The following is a 25,966-nucleotide window of genomic DNA, read 5'->3' as shown; positions in this document are numbered from 1 at the left end:
CAGCAAAGAAAAACAATCCAATCATGAAATGGGCAAAAGATATGAATGGAAATTTCACAGAGGAAGACATAGACATGGCCAACAAACACATGAGAAAACGCTCCGCATCACTTGCCATCAGGGAAATACAAATCAAAACCACCATGAGATCCCACCTCACACCAGTGAGAATGGGGAAATTAACAAGACAGGAAACAACAAATGTTGGAGAGGATGTGGAGAGAGGGGAACTCTCCTGCACTGTTGGTGGGAATGTGAACTGGTGCAGCCACTCTGGAAAACTGTGTGGAGGTTCCTCAAAGAGTTAAAAATAGAACTGCCCTATGACCCAGCAATTGCACTACTGGAGATTTACCCCAAATATACAGATGCTGTGAAATGGCAGGACACCTGCACCCCAATCTTTATAGCAGCAGCAATGTTCACAATAGCCAAACTGTGGAAGGAGCCTCGGTGTCCATCGAAAGATGAATAGATAAAGAAGATGTGGTCTATGTATACAATGGAATATTACTCAGCCATTAGAAACGACAAATACCCACCATTTGCTTCGTGGATAGAACTGGAGGGTATTATGCTGAGTGAAGTAAGTCAATCGGAGAAGGACAAACATTATATGGTCTCATTCATTTGGGGAATATAAAAAATAGTGAAAGGGATTAAAGGGGAAAGGAGAGAAAAGGAGTGGGAAATATCAGAGAGGGTGACAGAACATGAGAGACTCCTAACTCTGGGAAATGAACAAAGGGTAGTAAAAGGGGAGGTGGGCGGGGGGGTTGGGGTGACTGGGTGAGGGGCACTGAGGGGGGCACTTGACGGGATGAGCACTGGGTATTATGCTATATGTTGGCATATAGAACTCCAATAAAAAAATATAGAAAAATAAATAAAATCTCCTTGCCTTAACAACAATAAATGTACTTTTATTTAATAAATTTTACATTTCACAAGAGATGTGATCCCAGTTAATATTTTAATTTCCTAAGGAAAATCAGAAGATTTATATAATTCCCTTTTCAAAGAAAATGCACTTCTCATCCTTACTATGAGGAAATTAATAGCTATTATTTTCTATTTTTTTCTCATCTCTGAGCTCAAAATTCCATAAGAAAAACATAAAGAACGGGAGAAAAATGTGCGTATCCTTCTGTTATGTCTATCATGTAAAATATCATTTCTGGATCCCTGTGAGTTAAATAAAAACTTATTTGTTATGTCAGAGAACTAAATTTACCTACAATTCCACATATAGAATCTAACATAATTTAAAAAGACACAACTTATATTTCTATTATTTTAAGGAAAAAAACCAAGCAAGATTCACCTGTTCTTTTTAGAAGGGAAAAATTAGTGATTATACAAGGTATGAACAAGAATAATTAATTTTTAAAAATGAGCCACTGGAAAAAAATGAGTCACTGGAGAGTTCCTTTATGGAGATATCCAAAGGCTTATTCTATTTTTAAAACAAAGCCAAAATATTTCAGAAATTCAAGAATTATATACTCCCAACCCAGCCTTAGGAAAACAGCACAATTTAGGAATGTTGCCATCTAGTGTTCAGTTTTAGAGTTGATCTCATAAAATTAGTGTAATCTGGACAGATGATTTCAAAATGTATTTAACATCTTGACTCTGACTTTGGAGCCAGAGATCAAGAGAGAGTTTCCTGAGGTAACTGAGCAGTTTTTATAATTAAAAAAATAAGAGGTTACTAAAGATGTATGTGTATATATATGTGAGGATAGAAATGAGTGAGGGAGAAAATGGCAATTACACAGGATCTTTTAGGAAGAATAAAAAAAATGTGAGGAGAAGGTTGAGGGTCAAGTCTTTGAAGAGATAGGAAAATAGTGCAATTGGTCATTGATATATATTGGATGGGAAATTAAAAAAATAAAATGTATTTTATCTTTACAACTTTTGAGGGATTTTTTTCTTTTTTAGATAAAATCTCCCACTTGTTGAGGCTTTAGTGAGTGCCAGTTATTCTAAGTGCTTTGGATGTAATACATATTTGACTTCTATATAATCATTCTGTTAGTAACTCCCACTTAAGATGAAAAAATTGAGATACAAGCTGTGATTTGTCTAAACCAAGGAACTGGCTCCAATATCCATGCTCTTAATCCATGTACTATTCTTCCTTTTAAAATAACTACAGAGCTTAGGCTGAAGTCACTATGCAACGTTAGATAGAAAGTTAAGTCAACTATCTAAATAATTTTGACCAAATTTTATTTTTATTATCTAGGTCCGGTGTTAGCACTGGTAAACTCATCCAACAGGTGCTCAGTTTTCCCTTTTACATCTATGTTTGTACTCTTGGCAAACTTTAGTACATATATATTTTTTCATATAAAAATGTTATAGTATTTTACTCTCATTTGAAAAGTATATATATTGACTTCTTCTTTAGTATGGTGCTAAATTTCTTCTCCTCAACTCTTGATCTTCTGATCACCAGCCCAGCTATGGTCACTATGATGAGTTGTGTCCCACCTCCAACTCATATATTGCAGTCCTAACTCCCAGTACCTCAGCATGTGATTATATTTGGAGATAAGGTCTTTAGCGAGGTAATTAATTTAATTTGAGGTCACTAGGGTGGCCCTAATCCAACATGACTGGTATCCTTTTAAGAGGAAATTTGGACACAGATGGTTACAGAGGCAAGACTGTGTGAAAGCACAAGGAATAGCTATTTCTACTGCCATCTCTAGGCTGAGGAGAGAGGCCTCAGAAGAAACTGTCCCTGCCAACATCTGATCCCAGACTTCCAGCTCCAGAACTGTGAGAAAATAAACTTCTGTTGGTTAAGACTGAATCCGTGGATCTATGGCAATTATGGTGACCCTCGCCAACTAGTACAGTTACTGTATTAATGAGGGTCTTAGTTAAAAAAAAATACAAACATCCTTGCTAGTTTAAAGAGAAGAGACACTTCTCAAGGAAAAGTAGATAGCTCAGAGAATCTTTGGAGGACAAGAGAGCCAGGTTTGGAGGCGAGGCATTTCAGAAAAACAATGCCTAAATCACATAGTGAGATTGTGCCAGTAACAGCTTCAATGAAACCGGGTGCTATAATGCATGCCACTCACTCTAGACATGAGATGCCAGAACTTCATCTTCTGATCATGTTGTAACTGAGGTCCAAGGGTACAAGAGCACCTGGTTCTGGGTGTCCCAAACAGGCAAGTTTAGACCACTCGCAGCTGACAAAATACAAAGGTAAAGAGATGAGCGGTGGTGAAACAATAAATGGATTATTTCCATGAGGCCAGTACCTGGAAGACAGGGAACTAATGTCTCAAAGACTGTCTTCAAATACTTCTAAATTTAAGTAAGGAAATGCGGGACAAAGGTAGGTGGGGACATGGGCCATGAAGTTCAGGTTAAATCATTGTCTTGGGGTCACTTATGCAGAGTCTTACAGGGCAGTCATTATTGCTTGAGGGGTAGTTTGGGATCCCATCAGAAGATGCTTTGCCCATCAGGTCTTTTGACTGATTTAAAACATAAGCTAGAAAGAAGAACTTAGCTAAAATGTATAGATTGAAGTCAAAATGAAGGTAAAGTCCTCTTTCAATGAAAGATGACATCTAAACTGTCACCTTGGCAAAAACAAACCAAAAAAGGATTTCCTGCAGTCTTCACCTTGCCTTGTCATTTAGCTCATTTCTGGTTTGATATCCCACATGAGTGTGTGATTGGAGGAACCTAGGCTTCATGCCTGCAACCCATCTGTGAGCTGAGTGTGGAGAATGAGTATCTGGCTTCTTCTGCCTTGTGGAAGTGGATCAAAAGGCAGGAAATTGCCCAGGCAGAGAAAGGATTCTCAAAGGATGGTGGCATACCAGAAAAGGCACACAAAGAGAAACAACTTCAAAACCTCAGTGGTATGATTCTTTGACCAGCTGCTCAGGTGGTACATCTCTCTGAGACCTAATTGTCATTTCCATAGTCCTTAACCTTTTCTTGAATCTATTTTTATTTTCACTGGATAAAACTCTCCCTGGTCTAGAATTCAGATAACTATTAAGCACAAATAGCTGATCCCTCACCCCACCCATTGTGTACCTTTGTAGGAAAGAAAAAAATGTTAGGCAGGTTAATATGAAGATGTGGGTTGCCAAGTGGTCATTCATTCTTCCTTACATTGGTATAAGAACCCCTCAACTTTCCTTTTCCTCATTCCTTCCCCCAGTCTTTCCCTGTGTTTTTTTTTTTTTAAGATTTTATTTATTTATTCATGAGACATACAGAGAGAGAGAGAGAGAGAGAGAGAAGCAGAGACACAGATAGAGACACAGGCAGAGACACAGGCAGAGGGAGACGCAGGCTCCATGCAGGGAACCTGATGTGGGACTCGATCCTGGGACTCCAGGATCATGCCCCGGGCTAAGGCAGGCGCTATAACCCGCTGAGCCACTCAGGGATCCCTCCCTGTGGTTTTTGTGGGGATAACATCCATCCCTACTCTGTTACTCCTGCACAAGTTCAGGAAGACTTATGGCGGAGTCTAGCCTCAGAACATATCACTACCATCCCTCTTCCCTAGTCCTATGACTAATTTAGAATAGTTAGGCACATTATCCAGTACAGACTCATGAGATTCAGTCCCAGACACTTCCTAGGACTTCTCCCTGACTCTCTGCCATCACTCTGGCTCTTTTTTTTTTTTTTTTAAGATTTTATTTATTTATTCATGAGACACAGAGAGAGAGAGAGAGAGAGAGAGAGAGAGAGAGAGAGAAATTGGCAGAGACACAGGCAGAGGGAGAAGCAAGCTCCATGCAGGGAGCCTGACATAGGACTCAATCCCGGGTCTCCAGGATCACACCCCGGACTAAAGGCAGCGCTAAACCGCTGAGCCACCGGGGCTGCCCTGGCTCTTCTCTTTCATCTGTGGTTGCTAGGCAAGGACATAAGCCTTGGAGTTACTGCTGACCAAACTGATATTTCTTTTTTTTTTTTTTTTTTTAAGATTTTATCTATTTATTCATGAGAGACAGAGAGAGAGAGAGAGAGAGAGGCAGAGACACAGGCAGAGGGAAAAGCAGGCTCCATGCAGGGAGCCCGATGTGGGAATCGATCCTGGGACTCTAGTATCAAGCCCTGGGCCAAAGGCAGGCGCTAAACTGCTGAGCTACCCAGGGATCCCCCAAACTGATATTTCTTGATAAAAACTTTCCTGATTATAAAGCTGGCACAGAGGAAAGCAGAGCCAAAGGAAAGATAGAAACAGTCCAAATATCCTTGAACACTTAGAACCAGCTAGGCCTAATTTTCAGCTTAAATCCATTTAAATGATTTCAGTCATTATAAACCAAAAGACTTCACTAATTTTATTGGGTAAATAAAATAGTTAATTGGTAAACAAAGACTTTTCCCTAAAAATTCTCCTTTAACAAACATTTATAGTACCTCCAACTCGGTGCCCAAATGAAAAAAACTTGGCATGTTTTTATATAGTATATATATACCAGCCTCATCTCCCACCTCCACACCCCATATATTCCCCCACCCCTGCACACACAACACACATACACACAGGATAATAGAAAATGGAGTAAATATATAAAAAAATTTATTCATCTTGATTTCTCTTCAGATAAAATGACCTTTTTAGGATTTGATGACAGATATACTTACATATATTTCTCTATATTTTTTGCTTTATCCAGGTTTACTCTTGAATATAACACAGAATTATTTTTCTCTTTCTTGCAGCCCAGTATTTGAATGTCAGCATAGTGTTAATTGCATTTGTTTTTCTTTTAACATAGATGGCTTCATTCTCTTCAGGTTTGACCTTTCAGTCTCTTTCCTATATTTTTACTATTCCAAGGTAAATGCTGGGGCATAAAAACACATGTTTAATAGAGGAATATTACAATTTTGGGCGGACTTTCATCTCTATCTCCTGTAAGAATTCATGAGTTCTGTCAAGTAACAATATTATCTTACTTTACTTTGTTTCATCTTTTAGTTTGCAATAGCTAGTTTTAACTCTTTTCTTTTTCTTTTAAATTTAAAATTTTTTTATTTTTAAAGATTTTATTTATTTATTCACGAGAGGTACACAGAGAGAGGGGCAGAGACATAGGCAGATGGAGGAGAAACAGGCTCCATGCAGGGAGCCCCATGTAGGACTCGATCTCAGGACTCTGTGATCATACCGAGCTGAATGCAGATGCTCAACCACTGAGCCACCCAGGCATCCCTTTTTTTTTTTTTAAAGTAGACTTTACACCGAGCATGGAGCCCAACACGGAGTTTGAACTCATGACCATGAGATCCAGACCTAAGCTGAGATCAAGAATCAGACGCTTAACTGACTAAGCCACCCAGGTGCTTCGTTGTCCTTTGTCTTCTAATTATAAATCAGATCCTACTATACTAATCTTAAGAGGAACTGTTGTATTCAAGGAAACAGACCATTATCACCAATTTATATCTTGGGAGGAAATATTTCATTAAAGGAACTATACCTGAATATTTATGGACTCTGGTTCTTGAGTTGGGTTTCTGCATAAATTACAAACTGAGACATAAATGAATGCCCTGGAGAAACAATAGAAATAAGCACCTAGTCCATTTGGGCTGCTATAACAAAATGCCACATACTGGGTGACTTATAACCAATAGACATTTATTTCTCATAGTTCTGGAAACCTCCAGATCTCAAGTCTAAGATCAAGGCTCCAGCATGGTTGCCTTCTGGTAAAGGCCATTTGCCTTGTTTGTAGCTGGTGCATTCTTGCTGTGCACTCACATGGGCTAGGGATCTTGGTGGGGTCTTTTTTATAAGGTACTAATCCCATTCATGAGGGCTCTACCCTCGTACCTCAGCCCTTAAGGGCCCCACCTACTAACACCATCACCTTTGGAGATTAGGATTCAATATGTGAATTTTGGGAGGACACAAATGTAGAAAGCACCATGACACATTAGTTTGAAGATATTTATTTCTGATGCTCTACAATGCCTTCCTTCCAGTTTTTCCTTTAACAACATTAACTTTGTGTTTTATTGGACATACCGTCATCTAGTGTGTTTCTTCATATTATCATGAAATGTGCTCCTATGATTTCAAAATAAAAACTTACTCCTAAATATTTAAATTCTTATTCTACAACTTTGCTTTCATAAATTTCATTTACTCGAATACTTATATGGAAGAATTTTCATGTGAATATCTGGATGTTGTGTCCAATAAAAACTACAACTTTTATGTAAGGAGTGAAGAGCTCTGATTTAGGATCCTATGCATTTTAGGTTGCTACACTGCTCACCTAGAAAGAGACAAATCCTAAAGTGGGGATGATTGCTTGCTATGACAACATAGTAACACAAGGTCTGGGCTTGAGTGGCTTATTTGAAATGAATGCATGGGTTTCTCAGAATTTTACCTTACAAATACTCAGGCCAGTGTGACCTACTCAATTTTCTGGACATCTAGGGAGAAAAGAATTAGGAATAAGGGGAAGGCAGAGCAGAAGAGAAGGGGAAAAGAGGGGGAGGAAGAAGGATTGTGTTTAACATTTTATCCTTTGTAAATAATTAGTAAATAATTAGTATCCCCAAACTTATAAATAAAGGATAAAGTTCCCTGACTGAAATTTGGATTTTGTTTTAAGGTTAGGAATTTATAATTTCCTAATTGCTATTGATATTTGCAGGCTAAACAGAGCAGATGCACTTTTAAATTAGATTTGCCAATTATAAACAAATGGATGCCTCAAGTTCAATTTTTTCTTAGTTCCTTATTGTATGAAAGTATTTTAATTTTGTTTACTGCAAGAAGTATGCAGTTAAATTGGCTTTTCTGTGATTAAATATTTCAAAACTTCTTTTATTTGGTTTTTAATTTTTACTGATAAAGTGGTTATTTCCAAAAATAAAAGGTAAGCGATTGTAGCAAACAGCAAAATTATTCAAGTATTTATAAATAAATACTTATATTTCCTCTAAAACAGGTCATTTCTGAAACAGACACATGTACTTATAATTTAGGAACAATATATTAAGTTTATGCAATAATTTTTAAAATTATTTTTATATATTGTTTACCAATTGCTGTCTAACAAACTACTTCAAAACAGGGGCTTAAAACAACCACCATTTATTATGCCTCACAATTCTATGGATTGGGATTTGGCCATGGCTTATGTATTTCACCACTAGGACCAGAATGTCCAGGATGACTTCTTCACTCACATGTCTGCCATTTTAGCTAGGATGGATTGAACTATGCGGTTTGGCTTGTATAGTTCCACTGGAGTCAGATGCTTAGGGCTTTGTTTCTCCCTGTTGGTTGGATTACTGGGTCTTTTCCATGTAGTATCAGAGCCTCTCTTTCTCCCTGTGGCCTCTTCATGTTGGACTTTGGGCAAGGTAGCAAGATTTCTTAAATTATCAGGCTTAAGCCTGGAATGGACACAGTCATTTCCGCTGCATTCTGTTAGCTATAGTAAGCCATAAGATCAGTCTAGATCCAGTGTGGGAGAGGACTACACAAGGGAGTGAATACCAGCAGGGGTGGTTCATCAGGGGAGAGGAGATATCTTGTGGAGACTAGCTACTACAGCACATGTGTCCCTTGACAACATCATTTCCTGGAACCTCAGTGATAAAATCGAGCTTTTCTCAAGATACATCTTTCATGTAATCTGAAGTTTAAGAAATGCTTTTCAGAAAAAGGGAACTTGGTTTAAAAGATTTGGGAGACAGTATAAACCATAGCCCTTCTCTTGAGCTTATAATAATGGCACACTAAAAACAGGATTTTACAGTATAAGAATTTAGTTTAACCCATATTTCCTACACATTTAAGTGCATAGAACTATATCTGCCACTTAGTAATCACTTAGCAATATTTGTTGAATCAGAATTATCACAGAATCCTTTTCCACAAAACACATGTTGACATTACAAAGAATTGGTATTTTCAACAGAAGGAACTTTGGGAAAACAGATCTGTTATGTGAGAGAAGAGTATATGATTCTGAGTTTCTTCCAGACCTACAACCCCCATATGGGTGCTTTCTAATGAATTAATTGCTTTACCTTAGACTATAGAACCTTACCTCCTGGTTGCAGGGGATTAGACTCCAGATGGACAACCTGACCTAGAGGCACCTGTCAGTTAACCAGCAACTTAAAAGATATGCTGGCATGAGAGATTTTACCAAAAGGGGTAGCCTAAATTGGATTGTGATAGGCTGATCAAATTAGATCCTGTCACTTGGGCAGTTTGTGAAAAAATCAGTTAGTTGGGAGAGGTAGAAGTAATAAGAAGCAGAAGTGGAGAATAAAGGAGTTTACATTCTATGGTGCACTATGGTGCTATTTTTTTTTTTTAATTTTTATTTATTTATTATAGTCACACAGAGAGAGAGAGAGAGAGAGGCAGAGACACAGGCAGAGGGAGAAGCAGGCTCCATGCACCGGGAGCCCGATGTGGGATTCGATCCTGGGTCTCCAGGATCGCGCCCTGGGCCAAAGGCAGGCGCTAAACCGCTGCGCCACCCAGGGATCCCTTTTTTTTCTTTTTAAGATTTTATTTCTTTATTTGAGAGAGAGAGAGAACATAAGGACAAGGAAGATGGGAGAGGCAAAGGGAGAGAGAGAAGCAGACTCTCCATTGTGCAGGAAGCCCAGGGTGGGGCTTGATTCCAGGACCCCAAGATCATGACCTGAGCCAAAGGCAGACACTTAACTGATTGAGCCACGTAGTCACCCTTGGTGCTATTTCTTCACTATCCTATTTTGTGTGGCTGCTGAAAACTCCTTCTTTCCCTTTCTTCTCCCATCTTTAGATTAATCCCACTAAGGTGGCCATCTGTGTACCTATTTCTTACTATCTGAAAGAGTCTAATTAGTACATGATGTCAGGGAGTGAGGCCTATGTTTTCTTATTAATTTTTTTAAAAAGATTTTATTTATTTATTCATGAGAGACACATAGAAAGAGGCAGAGACATAGGGAGAGGGAGCGCAGGCTCCTCGCAGGGAACCCGATGTGGATCCCAGGATCAGGCCCTGAGCTGAAGGCAGACGCTCAATCGCTCAATCGCTCAATCACTCAACCAGCTGAGCATCCCTGTTCTCCTATTCAGAATGAGAAAATACTCTATTCAATCTTATAGTCAGGGGAGCAGTGCCGCTTTGACAAGGCCCTCCTTGGGATCCCTGGGTGGCGCAGCGGTTTGGCGCCTGCCTTTGGTCCGGGGCGCGATCCTGGAGACCCGGGATTGAATCCCACATCGGGCTCCCGGTGCATGGAGCATGCTTCTCCCTCTGCCTGTGTCTCTGCCTCTCTCTCTGTGACTATCATAAAAAAAAAAAAAAAAAAAAAAAAGGCCCTCCTTGAGCACGCGAACACAGTAAGTAGGAGTTCCTACTAGCAGGCCCAACAATAGGTAGGATAGTCAGCTAACAAATGAACTCTCAGTGTTTTCAACTGTTGTAGAAAACTCTATTGATCAATAGCTGTAGAATAAACTGGCTATACGCGAATATTTTTTCTTTAAAGGATCTCAGAAATATATGATAAAAATTCTAGCTCTGGATAGGTTATTTTTCCCCACTGACTGACTACTGGTAGGAATAATGAGAAAATTAATTATAGGAGGAAGGTGCAGGTGGAAGGAACGAGCATATGGACACCAGGGAAGCTGGAATTGTGCAAATTTCACCAATTACTAAAGCAGAGCTCTTCTAGGGAACAGTGGAAAATGAAGAGAAAGGTTTGCTGGCCACTAGTCCAAGCCTGTGGTGGAGTCAAAATACAGCAACTCCTTAGGGGATTTATTAGGAGAAGGTGGTATGGAGTGGGAAACAGCACCCAGAAAACTCAGATAAGACCACAGAAATGTATATCTAGAATATCAGTGAGAAGAGATAGTAAGTTGAGATACCAGGAGTAAACAGAACTTGCCTGCTATTGTTCGGACAGGCTCAGTGGATACTGATTATTTGGGGATTTACCATTTGGTGTCAGGATTCCTTTTTTTTTTTTTTTTAATAGATTTTATTTTCTAAAAAGTTTTACATTTACAGATAAATTAAGCAGATGGTACAGAAAGTTCCCATATACCTCCACACTCAGTTTTCCCTATTGTTAGCATTTAACTTTGTATGAGATATTGTTACACTTAATGAATCAATACTGATACATTATTATTAGCTAAAGTCCATGGTTTATTTGGATTTCCTTAGTTTTTTAGTTTTTACCTACTTTCTTTTTCTGTTCCAGGACCCTAACCAGGATACCACATTACATTTAGTTGTCATGCCTTCTTAGGCTCCTCTTGGCTGTGATAGTTTCTCAGACTTGCTTTGTTTTTGATGATGTTGGCAGTTTTGAAGAATACTGGTAAAGTATTTTGTAGGTTGTCTGTCTAATGGAATTTGTCTGATATTTTCCTCATGAAAAGGGTTTTTGGAGGAAGATTATGGGTTTTTGGAGGAAGACCACAGGGGTAAAGTGTCATTTTCATCACATCATACCAACACTACATACCATCACCATGATTTATTACTTACAATGTTGATCTTGCTTATTTGGCTGAGATGGTATTTGTCAAGCTTCTTCACCGTGAAGTTACCCTTTGCTTTCTGTTTCCATAATGTAGAGGAAGTGAGCACAGCCCATATTTAAGGAGTAGAAATTTATGTTCCCTCTCCTTGAGATTTGAGGATCTATATAAATTATTTGGAATTCTTCTGCATGGGATATTTGGGATATTTGTCTCATCTCCCCATTTATTTATTCAGTCATTTATTTGCCAAAATGGACTCAAAAATATTTTATACTTGTGATAACCCTATACTACTTTATTTATTTTATTCCTCAAATTTGTCTATCTTTGGCCACTGGGAGGTCTTTCATTTGGCTCCTTTGACAGACCTACATGAATGTGGTGTTTCATTGTTTTGTTGTTTTTGTTTTTTATTTTTTGTACTTCAAAAACACTCTCACACTTCAAAGTGTTCCAGGCTCACCTTGTATATTTCTTTACTAGTCCTGGAATTAGCCATTTCTTGAAAAAAGTTCTTCCATTGGAAATGGTATTAGAAACCAAGATCTGGACTCACTGCTACTGGGATGCTGTTTCTTTAGAGCCTTCTCAGCTGACAGAACAAAGAAACAGGTATATCACTTATGGGTACATAAACACATCTATAAATATTTCTATCTGTAATCATTTGTATCTGTATTAAATATGAGTTCTTTTTTTTTTTAATTTTATGTATTTATGTATGATAGTCACAGAGAGAGAGGCAGAGAGGCAGAGACACAGGCAGAGGGAGAAGCAGGCTCCATGCACGGGGAGCCCGATGTGGGATTCGATCCTGGGTCTCCAGGATCGCGCCCTGGGCCAAAGGCAGGTGCTAAACCGCTGTGCCACCCAGGGATCCCTAAACATGAGTTCTTACTAATCCACTAGCAAATTTATGGCTTCCTCCCACCCAACCCCCTTGCTTATGTCACTCTCACTCCAAAGGTAAGAAACTTGGCTCTTACCTTGTGCCATCCACTTACTTGTTTAACATATGTACAGTTGCATCAGAATTGTTAACCTGTCCCCTTATGGAGAATGACTTTATCAATTAGTACAGTGGTTATATGCAGTTCCTTTTCCATTAGTTTCAGACTCCATATATTTCCAAATTTACTGTGCACCCTAGTCCCCTTTAGAGGCACTATAAGGAAATGAAAAGGATGGAGGAGTAAGTTTAGAGATTAAAATCATTTTAAAGAGGTGCCTGGGTGGCTCAGCTGCTTAAACATCTACCTTCAGCTCAGGTCATGATCTCACGGTCCTGGGATTGAGCCTCATATTAGGTTTTTTGCTCAGCGGGGAATCTGCTTCTCTCTCTTCCTCTGCCCCTTCCCACTGCTCATTCTCTCAAATAAATAAATAAAATCTTTAAAAATAAAATCATTTTAAAGACATGACACACTTTTTAAATTGTCAAGACTAAATTACACTAAGGATATATGTTAAATAGTGAAGCTAAAAAAAAGGCAAATAAGTTATTACTATAAAAGTAACCACATAAAAAAGCAACTTCTACTTCTAGGAAGATAAAGTATCAGTGATTGGATCTGATCTCCCACCAGAAACAGCTAAGAAAACCCACTAAAATAATATTTGAAAAAATGACTTTCAGACATTGGATACCAGGCAGGGCAGGACAGTGATCCCTGAGATTGGGAAATAATGAGATTAATCCTTACAGCTGCCTCAGCTTAATATCTGAGACAGAGTTTCCTGGCCACAGTGCAGGCAGAGTAATCCAGGCAGAAATCTGTGGTCCCGCTGATTTAGGAAGTTGATGCTGGGAGTCAGGATGACAGGATATAGTACTTAAGAAGACAGAACTACCACAGAGAAAGCTCCAGAGATGGCAGAAAGTGCACTGGGGCAAAGGCAAGTGAGAAAAACTAATATCGGGCAGAGAAAAATACCATCCAAAAGGAGCAAAGGGGAATATGCCCTGAGCTCACAACCAACAGAAAATAGGCTGTGTTCCCACTAGCCAGAGTGGAAATCCTTGGCTTTGGGCAAAGTACTCAAAATGGTATTCTGAGTGGTGGGGCACAATTAGTCATAGGCTAAGGCCTTGAAAGGACCAAACTATTTCTAAGTAACCTAACCATGACCCAGAAATAAAGCTGAAAAAAATGTACAGGGCTACAAAAACATGCAGCATGCTAGAAGGTAAAATTCACAACATCAGGAGTCTGGTAAGGAGCAGGAAAGGGGCAGGGAAAGAGGAGAATATGACCTAGACTGAGAAAAATGAGTCAATGTGATGAGATATAAACACAGAAAACAGAATTAGTGGATAAGGATGTTAAGATGGTTATTTTACATATATTCAAACAAGTAGGGGAAGGATTGCTCATGTGGAATGGAGGCATGGAAGATACATTTTTAAAAAGAGACCCATGTTGGGGTGCCTGGGTGGCTTAGTTGGTTAAATGCCGGCTCTCTCAATTTCTGCTCAGGTCATGATCTCCAGGTCGTGAAATTGAGCCCCAAGCTGGGCTCTGTGCTGGACATGGAGCCTGCTTGGGATTCTTTCTCTCTCTTTCCCTCTGCCTCTCCCACTCTCACTTTCTCAAAAGAAAAATATAAAATAAAATGAGACCCATGTTGAACTTCTTGAGATGAAGAAGAAAATGTTTGAGATAGAATATATACAGAATTTCCAAAACTCAGTAATAAAACAAACAGTTCATTTTTTAAAAATTATTTATTTATTTATTTATGATAGTCACAGAGAGAGAGAGAGAGAGAGAGAGAGGCAGAGACATAGGCAGAGGGAGAAGCAGGCTCCATGCACCGGGAGCCCGACGTGGGATTCGATCCCGGGTCTCCAGGATCGCGCCCTGGGCCAAAGGCAGGTGCCAAACCGTTGCGCCACCCAGGGATCCCGAGAACAAACAGTTCAATTAGAAAATGGGCAAAAAGGGAACCCTGGGTGGCGCAGCGGTTTAGCGCCTGCCTTTGGCCCAGGGCGCGATCCTGGAAACCCGGGATCGAATCCCACGTCGGGCTCCCGGTGCATGGAGCCTGCTTCTCCCTCTGCCTATGTCTCTGCCTCTCTCTCTCTCTCTCTCTCTCTCTCTCTCTCTCTCTGTGTGTGACTATCATAAATAAATAAAAAATTAAAAAAAAAAAAAAGAGAAAATGGGCAAAAAGATCTGATCAGATCCTTAACCAAAGAAAATATACAGATAGTGGAACACCTGGGTGGCTCAGTGATTTGAGCGTCTGCCTTTGGCTCAGGGCATGATCCCAGGTCCTGGGATCGAGTCCCACATCAGGTTCTCCACTGGGAGCCTGCTTCTCCCTCCACCTCTGTCTCCACCTCTCTGTGTCTCTCATGAATAAATAAATTATTTTTTAAAAAAAAGAAAATATACAGATAGCAAATAAGCACATGAAAAGATGTTTAACATTAGTCATTAGGGAAGTGCAATTAAAAAAAAATATTTTATTTATTTATTCATGAGAGACACAGAGAGAGAATAGAGACATAGGCAGAGGGGGAAGCAGGCTCCCTGTGGGGAGCCCGATGCAGGACTCGATCCTGGAACTCTAGGATATGACCTGAGCCAAAGGCAGATGCTTAACCACTAAGCCACCCAGGCTCCCAGAGAAGTGAAAATTAAAACTATAATGATATACTATTGCATACTATTACAGTGACTAAAATTAAAAAGACCAACCATACCAATCTATTGGCAAGAATGTGGAGCAACTATAATTCTCATACACTGCTAGCAGGAATGTAAAATTGTACCACCATTTACCAATGGTTTTGACTGTTTTTCAAAAAATTATATATATGCCTACCATATGGCGTAATCATTCCTCTAGTATTGATATGCCTAGGTTTCTTTCCCTGGGTGGGGGGTAGGGGGAGAAAGTATCTGCTCACACAAAGACTTGCATATGAGTGTTCATGGTAATTTTATTTGCAAGAGCCTCAAATTGAAGTTACCCAAATATCCTTCAACAGATAATAAACAAATCATGGCATATCCGCATATTGTGAGTTTAACTAAACTACTCCATGATATTGCTGCCTTGGCATCTATTTTGGCTTACCAAGGGACCTGCAGGGACCTTAAACTGACACTAGCCCTTCATACAAGCACATACCCTAGATAACAGCCCACAGAGTCACAAGCAAATGTAATGTCCTGATAAGACCTCCCCAACTGCCCTTGTGATCAACAGTCTTCCTGGCCTTCTAGGACTTTCCCCTATGTGCCCCTGAGACCCCCCCCCACAGGGGCACCTGGGTGGCTCAGTCAGTTAAGCATCTGTCTTCCACTCAGGTCCTGATCCCAGGGTCCTGGGATTGAGCCAGTTTCTCCCTCTCCCTCTGCTCCTCCCCATGCTTGTTCTCTCTCTCTCTCTCTCTCTCTCTCATGAATAAATAAAATCTTTGAAAAAAAAGAAAAAAAGATGAGGGGCATCTGGTGGCTCAGTCAGTAAGCATCTGCCTTCAGCTCAGGTCACGATCTCAGGGTCCTGGGATCCAGCCCTGTATTGTCAGGCTCCCTGCCCAGTGGGGAGTGTGCTTCTCCCTCTTCTTCTGGCCCTCCTCCCTGCTCATTGTTTCTCTCTTTCTCTCTCTCTCAAATAAATAAATAAATAAATAAATAAATAAATAAAATCTTAAAAAAAAAAAAATAAAGATGAGACCCCTGTAGAGCTTACCAGAAACTCTGCTCTCTTTGATTTGAATTAATCAATCTGGCCTTAGCCTGGGAACCCCAGAGCATTCCACCTTGGGATCCCAATGAAGGCATTTGCCCCAGGTCCTGCCTTTTTCTCTGCCTGCACCTGGCCTTGTGTGGCCTCTCAAAGTGTGCCATGTACTTCCTCAAGGACCTATGAGTAATAAAGGTCCTTGAGGTTTATTATGAGTAATAATGGTTCTTATTTCTTTTGTGTTCTATTGTTAAGCCAAAATTCACCATCTATAGCACCTGTGCTTTACTTAACAAATGTTAATTTAACAAAATCTTAACACTGTACAGTGGAATACTAGTCATCAACAAAATGGAATAAACTGTCAACACACATAACAACATGGATGTATTTCATCATAATTATGCTGAAAGAACCTAGGGAAAAGAATATATGCTGTGTTTGGTGTTGCTTCCCATTACTTATTACTCAGCTACTTTAACATACAGAAATTATTGACACAATGTTTTACACAGTAAGGTGCTTACAGATAATTTGTGGGTTTGATTAAATTCTTGTTTTCAGGTACAAGTGACACCTAAATTAAGAACCTAGAATAAGGGGCACCTGGGTGGTCAGTCAGTTAAACATCTGCCTTCAGCTCAGGTCATGATTTCAGGGTCTTGGGACCAAGTCTGGTTCTCTGCTCAGCACAGAGTCTGCTTTTCTCTCCCTCTTCCTCTCAAATAAATAAAATAAATCTTACAAAAAAAGAATCAAGAATAATTTTAGAACTGGAAAAATTCCTTGAGATGAATTTATCCAACTGATCCCCTGCTTCAGCCCCAGAAGTTACATGACTTACCCAAGGTTCTTAAGTTAGTAGAAAACCTAGAACTCTAGCAAGTTGTCTCTATTCACTGTGAAAAAGATCTCTTTTGAATTATGAACAAACCATAATTCTAAAATATGACAATTTTTAGTAACCCATCTTATGAAATTCACTATTTGGGGGCTTTTTTCTAAGGTAAAAAATAGCAATAACCACCAGAAAATGCTTCAGATGAAATTGGTGATGTTTCAAAGATTTTTCAGCCCTATTTCTCTTGTTCTTTATTCAGTCAAATCCCCTTGCTGAAGATATGTCTTTAGATATATTCATGTATTTTCTCCATATATGCAAAATGTGAAGAAATGGAATGGCCTTGACCACAGGGGTGATTTTCTCTACAAACTGGCCTCCTGCAAGCCTAGAGACTTGAAGTGACTGGATGAGAGGGAATTCTTCAGAATCTCCAGTGATTCCTTCCGAATGGAAATAAAATATCCCTGCCTGCCTTCCAATCATCCCTTCCATTTCTCAGTTGGTGGCGGTTTAACTAACAATAGAGAGGGTGGGGGGATGAATGGGATGCTCATGCACATTACCTCTGGTTTGTGCAGCAACTTTTAAGTTCTATTCATCTCAGACCACCTTCTGAGACTGATGCTCTGCTACCACCTAGGTGAGTGACTTACAATATGATATTACCAAGCTTTTACATTACCGTTACCCTCTTCTTGAGAATACCTGTGCTCCTGAAAGGGTTAAGATACACTTTGCTCTGGGGTTTCTAATTTTTATAGCTCCTTGGTTTAGCTTAAAATATTTAATGTGCTCTTTACAGTTTTAGTGACTGTTGGAATATACAATATGTTATAAGGGTAACTATCTCAGGTATCTAAGAATGCCCATCCATTATTTAGAGCAGTAGTTCTCAGATGGTCCTCTCTCACTAATGGCTTTACCTCACACTTACATGAGAAAATAAAAACCCTCAGTGCAAAGTCTCTCATCATCCCACCTCCTATACCAATGGGCTGGCATCTGTGCCTGTCTTCTCTTTTTACTTTATTTTGCAGGTATTACCTACTCCTCATCAAAGGCCCACCTTCACTTGTGCCCTGGATTCCAACCCTCAAGGATCTCTATCCATCAGTTAATTACCTTTGCTCTTTGTTGGGGTCATGCTCATCAGCATATAATTTGCTTTAGTTTATCCTTTCTTTTAAAAATATCCTACTTTGGGACGCCTGGATGGCTCAGCAGTTAAGCATTTGCCTTCGGCTTCAGGATCCTGAAGTCCCAGGATCAAGTCCCACATTGGGCTCTCTGCATGGAGCCTGCTTCTCCCTCTGCTTATGTCTCTGCCTCTCTCTCTCTCTCTCTGTCTCATGAATAAATAAAATCTTAAAAAAAAATCCTACCTTGATTCTGTATTGGTCTTCAGCTCTCTTTCATTTCTCTATTCCTTTTTTTAAGCCAAACATCTGGGGTTGTCTCCACATGCTCACTTCGTTTGACCTTGAATTCAATATTTTAAAAAAGTTTTTTTGTACATTTTTGTCAAAATGATATATCCAAATAGTTTAGACTGAAATGATTCTATAAGGAATTTTAAGACAAAGAACATTTATCCCTCATCATCTTCATCTCCTCTCCCAATTTTCCTTCCCTAGAGGCAACGACTCTTAAGTCTTTCAGGTAAATCTCTTCGTACATATTTCCATATCTTAAAATAATAGATGTATTGCTACTTTTGGTCTTTAAGCTTTAGGCAATATCTATGGGTTTCTCGCCTTGGAAAATGAAGATTTATTTCTCTTTCTTCTTCTGTCACCATCACACATGTGTGTATATTACTATGACTAAGTATGTGTGATTTAGAGCTGAGCCATGCCAACAAGCACATGAGAAAATGCTCCGCATCACTTGCCATCAGGGAAATACAAATCAAAACCATAATGAGATCCCACCTCACACCAGTGAGAATGGGGATAATTAACAAGGCAGAAAACCACAAATGTTGGAGAGGATGTGGAGAAAGGGGAACCCTCCTGCACTGTTGTGGGAATGTGAACTGGTACAGCCACTCTGGAAAACTGTGTGGAGGTTCCTCAAAGAGTTAAAAATAGATCTGCCCTACGACCCAGCAATTACACTGCTGGGGATTTACCCCAAAGATACAGATGCAATGAAACACCAGGACACCTGCACCCCGATGTTTCTAGCAGCAATGTCCACAACAGCCAAACTGTGGAAGGAGCCTCGGTGTCCATCGAAAGATAGACGGATAAAGAAGATGTGGTTTATGTATACAATGGAATATTACTCAGCCATTAGAAATGACAAATGCCCACCATTTGCTTCAACGTGGATGGAACTGGAGGGTATTATGCTGAGTGAAATGTCAATTGGAGAAGGACAAACATTATATGGTCTCATTCATTTGGGGAATATAAAAAATAGTGAAAGGGAATAAAGGGGAAAGGAGAAAAAATGAGTGGGAAATATCAGAAAGGGAGACAGAACATGAGAGACTCCTAACTCTGGGAAACGAACTAGGGGTGGGAGAAGGGGAGATGGGCGGGGGGTGTCGGGGTGGGGGTGACTGGGTGACGGGCACTGAGTGGGGGCACTTGATGGGATGAGCACTGGGTGTTATTCTATATGTTGGCAAATTGAACACCAATAAAAAAATAAATTTATAAAAAAAAAAAAAGAGCTGAGCCATGTAGGTAAACATCCTTCCTTTCCACCATGATAGTTTTACTCTGAAGATAGTTTCTTTTTTTTCTTTCCTTTGTGTGTGTGTGTGTGTGTGTGTGTGTGTGTGTTTGTGTGTGGTTCTCTTTGTGGAGTTCTTTATTGTTCTCTTAAAAATAAGTAACCTCTTATGTAAAAAAGAAGAGAGACATATATCCTTGCTTTTTTTTTTTTTTAAAGAATACTCATAAGAGGTTATAGCAAACACTTCTGGTGCTGCATGCATATCCTTTCAGCCCGTACTATTGTGGAACATATCATCCTGACTTTCACTTGTGAATATACCTCTATTTCTTCGCATGAAGGCTTTCTTTAGGACCAGTGCCCTCTCTACTTGTATGAATTGCAATCCAAAATTACCAGGGAATGAACACTCCACTCCCTAGGAATAGTCCTTGAATAATGACTGAAGGGAGTGGTATAAATATCCCAGCTCTCTCCTCTCAGATAATATGTTTTGAAGCATATAATCAACACTTTCTCAGAGTTACTCAGTGGGATTAAGCTCCAGTTACTTACAATGGCTGCTTTATTGACTTCCTTCATGTTCCTGTATCATGTTCCCACTTTACTAATGGTGTTTCCTGGGATCACCTCCCAAATAAATGACTTGTAATCATATTCTTTCCATGCCCTACTTCTTGAACAACACAAATTAGGACAATTAGTGCTGAGGATTTCTCATTATATCACATTTAAGGTACATAATATCCGGTATACCAGTTTTAGAAGATGCTAAAATCGCTAAGTGGGTACAGGTGGTATCAGCCTCATCCCTCCATTGTAAAATTCTCTTTCCTACCTCTATTAGAGTTTTCCAGAGAAACAGAACCAATAGTATAGATAGATGGAGATTTATTATAAGGAATTGGCTCACGTGATCATGGAGGCTGAGAAGTCTCAAGATCTGCAGTCAGCAAGCTGGAGAAGGGCTGATGGTAGTTTCACTCCTAGTTCCAAAGCCTGAGAGTCAGAAGAGCTGATGGCATAAGTTCCAGTCTGAAAGATAGCAGGCTTGAGATCAAAGAGCCAATGTTTCAGTTCAAGTCTGAAGGCAGGAAAAGACCAATGTCTCAGCTCAAAGAAGTAAGGCTCCTGGAGTCCCCTCTTACTTGTAGAAGAGTCATCTTTTTGTTCTAATCATGCCTTTGAATGATTGGATGAGGCCTACCCACTTTAGAGAGTAATTTACTTAGTCTATTGATTCAAATGTTAATCTCATCCAGCAAAACTCTCACAGACTCACCCAGTATAATGTTTAACCAAATATCTGGGCGCTCTGTGAGCCATTCAGGTTGATACATAAAATTAACCATCACACTATCTTTCACCTAATACTTTCAGCAGACATTAATGATTATTGCCTATATTAATTACCTCATCAGGTGTTTAAAATAGTGATTTTTATTTATTCATTTTTTTTAAAGATTTGTTTTATTTATTCATGAGACACACAGAGACAGAGACATAGGCAGAGGGAGAAGCAGGCTCTCTATGGGGAGCCTGACGTGGGACCCACGATCCTGGGATCATGACCTGAGCCAAAGGCAGATCTCAACCACTGAGCCACCCAGACGCCCCTAAAATGGTGATTTTTTCTTTCCTTTCCTTTCCTTTTCCTTCCTTCTTTCCTTTCTCTTTAATTTAAATTTTAGGTTAACATACAGTGCAATATTGATTTCTGGAGTAGAATTCATTATTCATCACTTACCTACAATAGCCAGGGCTCATCAAAACAAGTGTCTTCCTTGCTACCCATCAAAAATGGTAATTTTTAAGTTCCAACAATCCTTCTGCATTTATTAGTTCAAATTTTATCAGTATGAACTATTCTTCATCAACTATTTGATTACCCAGAGATATAGTTTGTTTGGAAAGGGTGTGATAAATGTGTCCTTTTTGATGACTTACTTTTCTAAATAGTTATGACTAATATAACCTCAAACTCCGTTTCAGTTGCCTGAATCATTTTCAGTATGGTCATTTCTATCAGATGCTCTATTAATTTTGTCTTCCTAAACAAGGCTCTCCAAGGGCCTTCTGACTTCTTGGAGACCCTTCTGATTGAGTATCCTCCAGACCCAGTACATGGTACTCATCCCTAGATCTTCCTTCACCATCAACCTGGGAATTCCTTTTCAGCTGTCTCCTCTGTGGAAACTCCTGTTTTCTAAATGCCATGTCTTCCTTTTTCCATTTAAGTGGAGCATATCCTCCAATAATTTCTTGAGAAAGGGTGTATGTAACTCCAAATTTCAGGTTGGAAATTCTTTTGGAACTCTAAAGATATTGTTCTATTTGCCTTCTAGCTCTCAGTGTTTTTCTTGGTACCCTCAATTTATTTTCATTCCTGATTGTTTGCTTTTGAAATCTCCTCCTTGGAAGCTTGTAGGATTTCCAAACAACAGTGCTATGTTTTGTATGTTCAATTTTTATGTGCTGAGCTGGACATTTGGGGAGAGACTCAAGTCCTTCACTTCTAGGAAATTTTCTTGAATAATTTCCTTGGTTATTTCCTCCTGTGATTTTTCTCTTCTGGAATTCCTAATATTTGGATGTTGGGTTTCCTGGACTGTTTTTTCTTTAAAAATTCCACTTCTGGGGATCCCTGGGTGGCGCAGCGGTTTGGCGCCTGCCTTTGGCCCAGGGCGCGATCCTGGAGACCCGGGATCGAATCCCACGTCGGGCTCCCGGTGCGTGGAGCCTGCCTCTCCCTCTGCCTGTGTCTCTGCCTCTCTCTCTCTTACTGTGTGCCTATCATAAATAAATAAAAGTTAAAAAAAAAAAAATTCCACTTCTATTTTGGGGAATTTTTTGCTCTGCATTCTGGGAGATACCTTCACCTTTTCTTCCACTCCTGCTATCTTGCTTTTAATTTCCAAGAGCCTCATTTTAGTTCTGAATACTTATGGCATTGCCATTTCATTGACACATCTTTCAATATGTAGCTCTAATTTTAGAGCTACATAGGTTTAGAGCTATTATTACCAAAAAATTGTTAGCTTTTAATATCAAGAATCCAGGGACTCTTCAAAATCCTTGCTATATATACATTAAAAATTCTCCATGGGAAAAAGATTCTCTATGCAAGTCAGTGGTTAAATTTCCATATATTTCAATTGTCGAATAGTTCTCTTAAGTTTTCTTTTAATCTTTAGTTCTTCATTAGTTTTTTTCCCCCTTTAGTTGAATTATTTAAGAATCAGTTCACTATGATGTAGGCTTTTCTACAATTTGAATTTGGCTACTTGCATATATGGTGATTTTACATCTTCCTCTTTTCTCTGCATTAACTATAAACTGGCAATTAGACCTGAAAGCTTGGTTAGAATCAGGTGATTCTGAGGGGCATTAATACTACAGGAGGCAAAAAATCATGAGGAGGCAAAAAAGTTCTGATGTTCTTTATTTCTATGATGTTAGCAGCCATGAGCATCATTGTCTTTATCCATTACTTGATTAGAAGGTAAAGATGGCGATATTATAATCTTTCCTTCTTTATTTATTAGCTATATTTCTACAAGGAAAACTTCTCATAAATTTTTAAAAAGATTTTATTTATTTGAGAGAGAGAGAGAGAGACAGCAGAGCAAGAGGGAGGAGTAGAGGGAGAAGCAGGCTCCCCACTGAGCAGAGAGCCTAATGCGGGGCTCCATCCCAGGACTCCAGATCATAACCTGAGCTGAAAACAAATGCTTTAACGACTGAGCCACCCAGGCACGCCCTTCTTATCCATTTTTAAAAAAAAGATTTATTTATTTATTTGAGAGAGAGAGAGAAAATGAGAGCATAAGCAGGAGGGACAGAGGGAGAGGGAGAGAGAATCTCAAGTGACTGTGCTCAGCACAGAGCCGGACATGGGGCTTGATCTCAAAACCCTGAGATCATGACCTGAGCTGAAAACTGTGCCACCCAGGGGTCCCCTCATCAATTTTTTCATTATCTGACTTACAGATAATGCAGAGAAAGCAGGGTAAATGTTTAATTTTTTCCTTTTGTTTATATTTTCAAAATGAGTTGGTTCCTTAGCATCCTCCAAGGATAACAATGAATTCTCTTTTAATCATCATCAATATTGGGATCCCTGGGTGGTGCAGCGGTTTAGTGCCTGCTTTTGGCTCAGGGCGTGATCCTGGAGACCCGGGATTGAATCCCATGTCGGGCTCCCGGTGCATGGAGCCTGCTTCTCCCTCTGCCTGTGTCTCTGCCTCTCTCTCTCTCTCTCTCTGTGTGTGTGTGTGTGTGTGTGTGTGTGACAATCGTAAATAAATAAAAAAAAATAAAAAAAAATCATCATCAATATCATATCAACATCTACATTTAAACATATTTTGTTTTAATACCTTATAGTTATTATCCCTTTAGAGCTCTAATTGTGCCATCTTTGACACGAGAAAACTTCTTGAAGTTGGCTTCTGAGTTCTTTCGACATAATCCTGTGGTTTTTGTTGTTGTTTGTTTAATTCTAGTCTTTTTTTGTAATTTCCTTGTTTTCGGTTGCTGATGCCTGGAATCATGATTTTGAACTGAGAGTATCAATGCAAACTCATGATGTATTTTGACTCTAAAAATGTCTTTCATTGGAAAAGCTCAGAAATGTGGACTGAGAAGCAATGAGCACAACTAGAAGCCCAGATTGTGATTTCTTTATATCATTTCCCTCTGAATACCATTTCCGAGGACTTCTTGGAGAGACAGCTGATTCCAAATGGGGTGCTGTGTTCTCATTTGAACTTCCAAGTTCCTTCCTGTTACTGGCAAAATCGAGAAGTATACTGAAATTCAGTACTACATGCAGACTTCAACTTAAACATTCCCTAGGAAAAGCTATAGGGAACTACTGGCATTTTACATGGTCAAGGTCAGATTTCTACTTTAGTAATGGAGTGTATGACAGAGGTGTGGGCAGCAGTTGCACAGGTGGGAGGATGCCTAGTTAAGGGGATTGGTTGTGATTCATCTTGGATATGGGGAAGGCCTAATAAAAGACATTAACAGTAGGGGAAATAAATATTTATTGATTTGCTGATTTGCTAGTTATTAAAAAAAACCAATGGCTTTTAGGTCTTAGTGATTGAAGATGGTGTATGTGTGGTGTGAGGTGGAAAAAACTGGGTTAAGGAGGAGCAGAGATTCAAACAACTATTTCTGTGCCACGGGTAAGCTGTGGAAAACCCTTCGCGTAATGGGAGGGGGGCGAGAACTCGTGGAGGAACCCCCCCCCCCCCCAGCCCATTTTCCTATGAACTAGCCCTGTGATAATTAGGTGGATTTGAAAATGTTCTGCATAGGTGGGCATTCTACCGTGTGGTAACCAGCAGCCCTCCTTACGCCTAGATTTCAGTGCCCTAAGAATTTACGGAAAAGCTAATAACATAGGGGATCCTTTGAGCCTACCTGAGAGAATTACTGGACAGAATAGCTCCGGGTATGAGGAGAGGTCTCCAAAGTGCAAGGCTCCTTGCAGATAACCACCTCATCCCAGTCGAGATATTAATTACTGATGACTAAGGATGGGTCATTGACTGTTTTTTGAAGTTGGGCGCTGAGCAGAATTTTAAAGCCACCAAACGGAACCTGTGGAGAATGAATTGTCTGGTAAAACAGTTCTTCCCTCTGCGCGGCTGGAAAAATCCCTTTTTAAAATGTGGCCAGGGCGCCAGGTAGATACAGACTGGGCAGACAGCAGCCTGGTGGCCAGGCTTAAGGAGGAGAAGCCAGAGGGGCAGGAGGCCACCTCAACGCCTTCTCCCAGCCGGCGTGAGCGGCGAGGAGCCAAGCACGCTGGGGCCGGGAGCCGGGAGCCGGGAGCCGGGAGCCGGGAGCCGGGAGCCAGGTGCCGCCCTTACCCTGAGAGGCCTGCGGCGCCGGCAAGGGAGAAGCCAGGAGACTTCCACGACGACCTCCCTCGGCCCCGCCCCTTCCTCAGAAGCCAGGGGGAGGAGCGTCGCGCGCGCTCGCCCGGACGCGAGCGCCAAGGCCCCGCCCCCTCACCCCGGCCTAAGGTTCGCGCCCGCCGCTTCGCCCCTCCTCACACGTACCTCTCGGCTCCAGCCCCATTGCGGAGGCGCCCGCGCCGCGCCACGCAGGAGGAGGCACGAGCGCGTGCGTGCGTACGTCAGCGCGCGCCGACCCGAGCGCGGGGGAGGCCCCGC

General features: G+C 40.3%; 1 long non-coding RNA gene across 3 annotated transcripts; it reads right to left on the bottom strand.

Moving 5' to 3' along the window:
• Positions 1 to 5,583: 5,583 nt before the first annotated feature.
• Positions 5,584 to 25,776, bottom strand: LOC144303835 (uncharacterized). 3 transcript variants are annotated; one of them, XR_013370812.1, is made up of 7 exons: positions 25,661 to 25,776; positions 25,209 to 25,388; positions 24,155 to 24,565; positions 20,689 to 20,859; positions 18,473 to 18,569; positions 12,012 to 12,140; positions 5,584 to 6,567 (listed from the first exon to the last, which is right to left on the bottom strand). It is a non-coding gene; the product is annotated as an uncharacterized LOC144303835 (long non-coding RNA). The 3 variants fall into 3 exon arrangements; XR_013370813.1 differs by lacking the exon at positions 5,584 to 6,567 and adding an exon at positions 12,553 to 12,713 and having other exon boundaries at positions 10,372 to 12,140; XR_013370811.1 differs by lacking the exon at positions 5,584 to 6,567 and having other exon boundaries at positions 10,372 to 12,140.
• Between the last annotated feature and the right edge of the window lie 190 nt (positions 25,777 to 25,966).

The sequence above is a fragment of the Canis aureus genome, chromosome 33 (assembly GCF_053574225.1).
Source record: "Canis aureus isolate CA01 chromosome 33, VMU_Caureus_v.1.0, whole genome shotgun sequence".
NCBI lineage: Eukaryota > Metazoa > Chordata > Mammalia > Carnivora > Canidae > Canis > Canis aureus.
Note: the sequence above shows the minus strand (reverse complement) of the source record. Positions and strands in the feature narration are given on the sequence as shown.